The sequence below is a fragment of the Lolium perenne genome, chromosome 4 (genome assembly GCF_019359855.2).
Source record: "Lolium perenne isolate Kyuss_39 chromosome 4, Kyuss_2.0, whole genome shotgun sequence".
Classification (NCBI taxonomy): domain Eukaryota; kingdom Viridiplantae; phylum Streptophyta; class Magnoliopsida; order Poales; family Poaceae; genus Lolium; species Lolium perenne.
In genome coordinates this window covers 370,112,389-370,118,044 of record NC_067247.2, presented here as the reverse complement: position 1 = coordinate 370,118,044, position 5,656 = coordinate 370,112,389, and the positions used below count along the sequence as shown (strand labels likewise).

At 39.9% G+C, this 5,656-nt stretch overlaps 1 long non-coding RNA gene across 2 annotated transcripts; it reads left to right on the top strand.

Annotated features, from left to right (window-relative positions):
* The first annotated feature begins 334 nt into the window (after positions 1–334).
* On the top strand, positions 335–4,276 carry LOC127326900 (uncharacterized). Of its 2 annotated transcripts, XR_007868182.2 has the most exons (5): positions 335–2,242; positions 2,866–2,984; positions 3,473–3,589; positions 3,665–3,830; positions 4,021–4,276. It is a non-coding gene; the product is annotated as an uncharacterized lncRNA (long non-coding RNA). The 2 variants fall into 2 exon arrangements; XR_007868183.2 differs by lacking the exon at positions 4,021–4,276 and having other exon boundaries at positions 336–2,192; positions 3,665–3,930.
* The last annotated feature ends 1,380 nt before the right edge of the window (positions 4,277–5,656 follow it).

The window sequence follows — 5,656 nt, the reverse complement described above, 5'->3', positions numbered from 1 at the left end:
CCGCACCGTTCCACGTTGCCTCCGGCCGCCGGACTGTTGCGACGGCAAGAAGGCCAGCAGCAGCGAAGCGAACGAACAGTTTGCTGCGCTCCCTCGGTTATGTTGGCTAAATCTTCGTTTAGCAGGCCAATAGAACATTGCCGCCATTTCTCTACTACCTAAAAAGACTAAAGTGGTTCCTTATTCTGCCACTAGCTTCGTCGTCCCGCACGATACGTCAAAAACTTCGTCGTCCCGCACGGGCTCATTTGGGCCGAAGCCTGACTACCTCGTCAGAATGGAACTGAGGCCCAGCAGGCAAAACCCTCGCCCGTGAACGAACGCTCCTCCCCCACAACCCGAGCCGCCGACCTCATTGCTTCCGATGACAACCGCTTCCGCGATGGCGACCCATACCTGAGCGTCCTCATGCGGCCGCATCCTGCAGAACGCCGTCCTGAACCGTCGAGCCCTTCGTCGGGCGCGTTGGCGCTACTCATCTCCCTCTCTCATATCTTCCGCGGTTCCGTCAGATGGGATGGGGACGACAGAGTGGAGGGCCTCCTACTCCAAGAGACCAGCGTACTAGGAGCCCACAGACTATGTGCCCAATTTGAAGGTAAATACTCTCATTGAAGTGCTCTGGTTCTAATCAAAATTTGATGCAGGTTGAGGAGCGGGGAAGCACAGCTGCTTGAGGATGAGCAAGGGCGACCATACATCCAGCTGCCAGCTCTCGCTATCGATATGTTACTGGTCTCTGTAGTATCTCAATAGCAGCGATTCTGTTTGTCGCACCAATTGCTTATATTTGAACGAAAATTGTCGCACCACTTATACCACTTGGAAACGTGTAGTCACTTTGGTTAGAAAGAGATTGTAGCTGTCAAGGACAATTTCATTCAGTTTGGTTGTAGTGTAGGCTTGGCACCACATATACTTTCCATAGAAGCAGAAAGTGGCGTAAAATCATGAAGCAGTAAAGATAACTTTTTATACATCTATTTATCCTAGATACGTAGCATAATACACAACACAGAGTAAGCATTGGGAAAAGATAGTATTAGATGATTGCTTCAAAAATACACTAAAAACTGGAGCTGAATGCATTTTAGGTAGTAAAACACATCCCAGAGACGATATGGGTTGATGCAAGTCTTGGACCCTGGTGTTTGCGATTCATTTTAGTGTACTGAATTTGGTAAGTGGTATGGATCGTGTATTTTGATGCAGGTTGATGGGTGTATTTTCTTGCGGTGAAGCAGGCCTGTAAATTTGCGAGATAACATATTCTTCAAAATGGACTGGTAGTGCGTATTCAGAAAACTTGGACAACTTCTATCATGTAGATTGCATGCATGTATGTAGTTTCTGATTCCTCTATCGGATGAATTCAGCTTAAGACTGATTGCTACTCTGCTTGAACAATGATATCTTACTAGATTAGCTGGTAAATCCAATGTTGAAGGTTTGCTTACACACTAAAGGCAGCTGGCCATTTTCATTAAAAATTTGCTTGCGTTGTATTGTTGATCAATTAATTTCAGGGAGGCGTACCCATGTTGTCCTTGTTTTAACAGCTATTGCTAACATTTTTCCGCTGGTTTTAACAATGAATCACTTCTCTTCTTTTTGGAAGTGCTAATTTTGAAGCCGTGATCTTGTGTACTAAAAGAGTACTCAGTACCTGCGTACTTGGTTTACTTTATGTCTCAGGTTTCTCGGTTAGCATTGCACAAAGCATACAATAGATCTATATGGACAAATGTTCATTATGGTTACATATCTGATGTCATGGGCTATACTAACTTCTTCCCAATAGATTATATTTTTGATATAGTTGCTGGTCAATATGCTCTTGTGTTTTATATTCTCGAGATGGAAACATACATATACAATAGCCATTCTATGTGGGATCCAGGTAGGATTGCACCTTCAACCTATGTTCTAAAGTTATTTTATAGCCTGACATTTTTTCTAATACATCAAAATATAAGACAGGGAGCTTTGTATACTCTTCGTTGCTGGTACTCTGTAGGTATCATCGGACTGCAACACTATGAGCAATCTGATGTAGGGCGCGACCACAGGTACAAAAATGATGGCTGTGTTGGCATCTGCTGATCCTAGAGAGGACAAGACGCCGGGAACCGCTGGTGTCGAGTGACATCCATGTCCTCTATGCCATGGTAGCCGATCCCGCGACCCCAACGGTCCACCCTTCTCCATTCCATAAGCCCTCCTTCTCTATCTTCTATAGATGGTTCGTCTTAAATTTATTATATATCCTGAAAGATATAGGAAACAACTCACTATGGTGTTAATCTGAAATTCAGTGTGCATTTTATTTATCATTTTGCACTGTTTGCTAGCCCATTGCCAGCATCACATGTTTTTATAGTGTTCTTATGGCTGTTATCTGTCCAGAACATGTTTGTTCCTTTAACAAGAAATCCAAGAAGTCGTAGGAGAGATACAATACCCCACAAACCATTCAGAAGTAGGAAAGATCAAAGGATAGTATATGTTAGATACGGTCTATTTAGTGGCACTTCTTATTTACCCTCTAATTAACATGTATATTGTGTACTACATCAAGGAAGCGTCAAAAGGAACAAGAAACGGCCAACTCTTATGTTTTTTTATGAGTTCTTTCATGCTTACGTATTTAGTGAACGCATTTTTTAAACTCGGTTTAGTGTTAAATCATAATCGTTAGTGTGGTTTAAGAAGAGATTTTGACGATGATTATATGTCACTGTAATTTACCTAATGGAATAAAGTGTTCCACCATTAAATAAAACTATGTTCAATGCGAAATCATAATCGTTAGTATGGTTCAATCAGAGTTTTTGACGGTTTTGTAATGCTGCTTTTGTTCCTTAGGGTGTTCTTTCACAAAGGAGGTTAATTCTGAATAGAAGTCAGATCCAAATCACAAAGAATGCTACAACAAAGGCTGCTACAGTCCCAGTGCGTCGCATGGCTAAAAGAAACAAGCCAAGGTAGCAGCCAATCAGTACATCGTTATCTTTGTCTTTGTGTAGTCGCTGCAATCATTTATCTACACAACCAAAATTGTATATGAACATGTAGACATGGTTCTTTCATGAAGTTTCTATGGAAAATAGAAAAAAATGATGGGCCTGTTATGCTCCTTAAATGCTTCCCTTTCAGCGTCTGAACTGTCCATGTTGTAACTTCAAAAGAGTAAAATATTCAATTACTAGATGTTATTGGGATTTTAGAATCATGCTCCCATTTCTTAAATGGACAACCATAACGATGTGCCTGCACTTAAAGAAATGTTTATTGCTTACTGTTTCCATCTTGATGCCTCAATAACTGAATGTTGTGCCGCTAAAAATTGGCACACATATATTCACCTCAGTTCTGTAATGCCTCTTGTAATTTTACTTTTCATAAAACACATATCAAAGCATCTAATGGATTGGAATCTGAGACCTCATGATTCTTCACTTCCTAATTATAGATTACTGGAACGGTTTTATAGTTTCACGACAGAGACATGATGGAGATATTCAATGTATTTTGTATACCATGCTAGATGGTTGACTTAAATCATCCCATGGCCTGATAGATGCCTAAGGTATGTAACTAGAAGCTGTGGGAGTCATATATGAAATATTTCTCGATTATTATGATGGTTGGCTATCCATTTCAGGTTTTAATGGTCGGACATTCCTATGTGCGGAATCTGTGATGGGGAGGAGTCTGAACATGATAAATGGCCTTGAGCTTGGCGGGTGTCGCGGTCTGACCAGGCAAGCGTTCTAGCATCCAGCTTCGATGACCTTCAACACTTCAATGTTTGTATGACACAAACACTGGTAAGAGTAACACAACTGCACATTCAAAATCTACTAACTTGGCCAGCAAAAAAATACGTTTTAGTTGCCTCCGTAGTTGCGAGAGCTGATCCTAACTTTGTGGTTACATCTTATTTGGTTAATTTTGTGTTATTTTTAAAGCATTTTATGTATGTAAGTGTGCCAGACTTGCTGATGCATGGGCTTTCAGTTTTTTTATAGTGCAAGAAAGTAATTGTTTGATCGAAGCTATCTTATGAAGACTACCCTACAAAATGGGTAGTTGACATACAAATGCCACTTGTGGGAGGAAAGATACGAGGAATAATGTTAGGTTTTACAGCAAACGGTTGTATGCATTGCAAGAAATTGTTATAATGTAGTTTTGTATATCTATGCTACTCATATAATATTTTCTTATTAAAAATAGATGTCAATGTATAAAAAAACAGAGGCACTATATTTTATTATTCTTCTGTTTGCATTCGTTGGGATCAGAAAAGTTGTTCGCGTTATTGACACACTTACACAATAAAAGTGCCGCTAATTGTGTTATGCTAAGATGGCTAACAAAGCTAACTTGGCGGAAGATTTCTAGATAAGAGACATGATGGGTTGAAATGGGTAAAAAGAACAAAAACAACACATGTTGGTTCTCGAAGGGTTAATTATAAGAAGGGTAAAAATGCCATCTATAGGATGAGTATCTAAAAACTAAGTCAAAAAGATATCATCATTCTCCATATTTTTTTCCCGTAGCAACGCACGGGCATTTTAACTAGTATAAGCAGACGTCCAGACGAGATACCGCGGCACCATTACACTGGAAATTGCACCGACTTTGTCACTATTGATTGTCCAGGCGCCTCGTGACCGTGCCAGCTTGCCAACGTACAATAATTTGGAGCGGTTTGTTGCTTATATACTTGTCTGTCAGGAAAGAGCCAATCCGATTGGACTACATACGTGCTCATGTCGTTGCTATGCCCTTCGAGTTTGTAGACAAGTATCTTTACTGTTACTAGGAAAAATGGCCGTGTGTTACCATGGCCAATGAATTTAAACCTACACAATCGAAAAATAAATCTAGACCTAGATAAACAGACCAGTAAATCATGAAAGGAGACTGCAATGGTAGAGCAATGACTTCCATCTTTTTGCCCCAAATCTTTTAAAAAGCAGTTTCATGGAGACGGTAAAAACGACGTCTTGCTCATTGATTATTCAAAAGAGGATTAATCCATTGTCCTTACAGAATATGCACATATTTTAATGTGAACTTCGGTATCGGGTCAACATCGCTAAATATCGTCTTGACATAATAGAGATTCTATTTGTAAATATGTTACTGCAAATAGTTTATCCAAGGGGAAATACTTATTCAAGTATAATTTAGACTTCACCAAACAAAGAGAAATAAATACCTTAAGAAACTTAAGGTGGCACGTCACTCTCAGGTGACACTGTCCCTTAACAATTCCTTGTACCCTAATGCAGAATACTACTTTAACATAGATCATCTAGGATGTCAAAGCAACAAGCCATTTTACAAATGTCAGTACAATCCAATACTACTATCGTGTGTTCAATAAAGAAAACTCTTGTTATTATCACCCGGATAACAGACTTTTATGTGCAAACTTTTCAAGAAAGATCGGAATATATGTTGTGCGAAATAAACGGTGCACACAGATAAATAGTCGAAGATTGGGCCAACCACCTAGATGATTCAAATGCAAGATAAGAGGTACTTCTCGATTGCATCCTCCCCAGTGTTACCCTGAACTGTTAATCACTCCAAACAAAACAGGTTTTGCCTGTTCACACTATCTGGAAAACTTTGATAG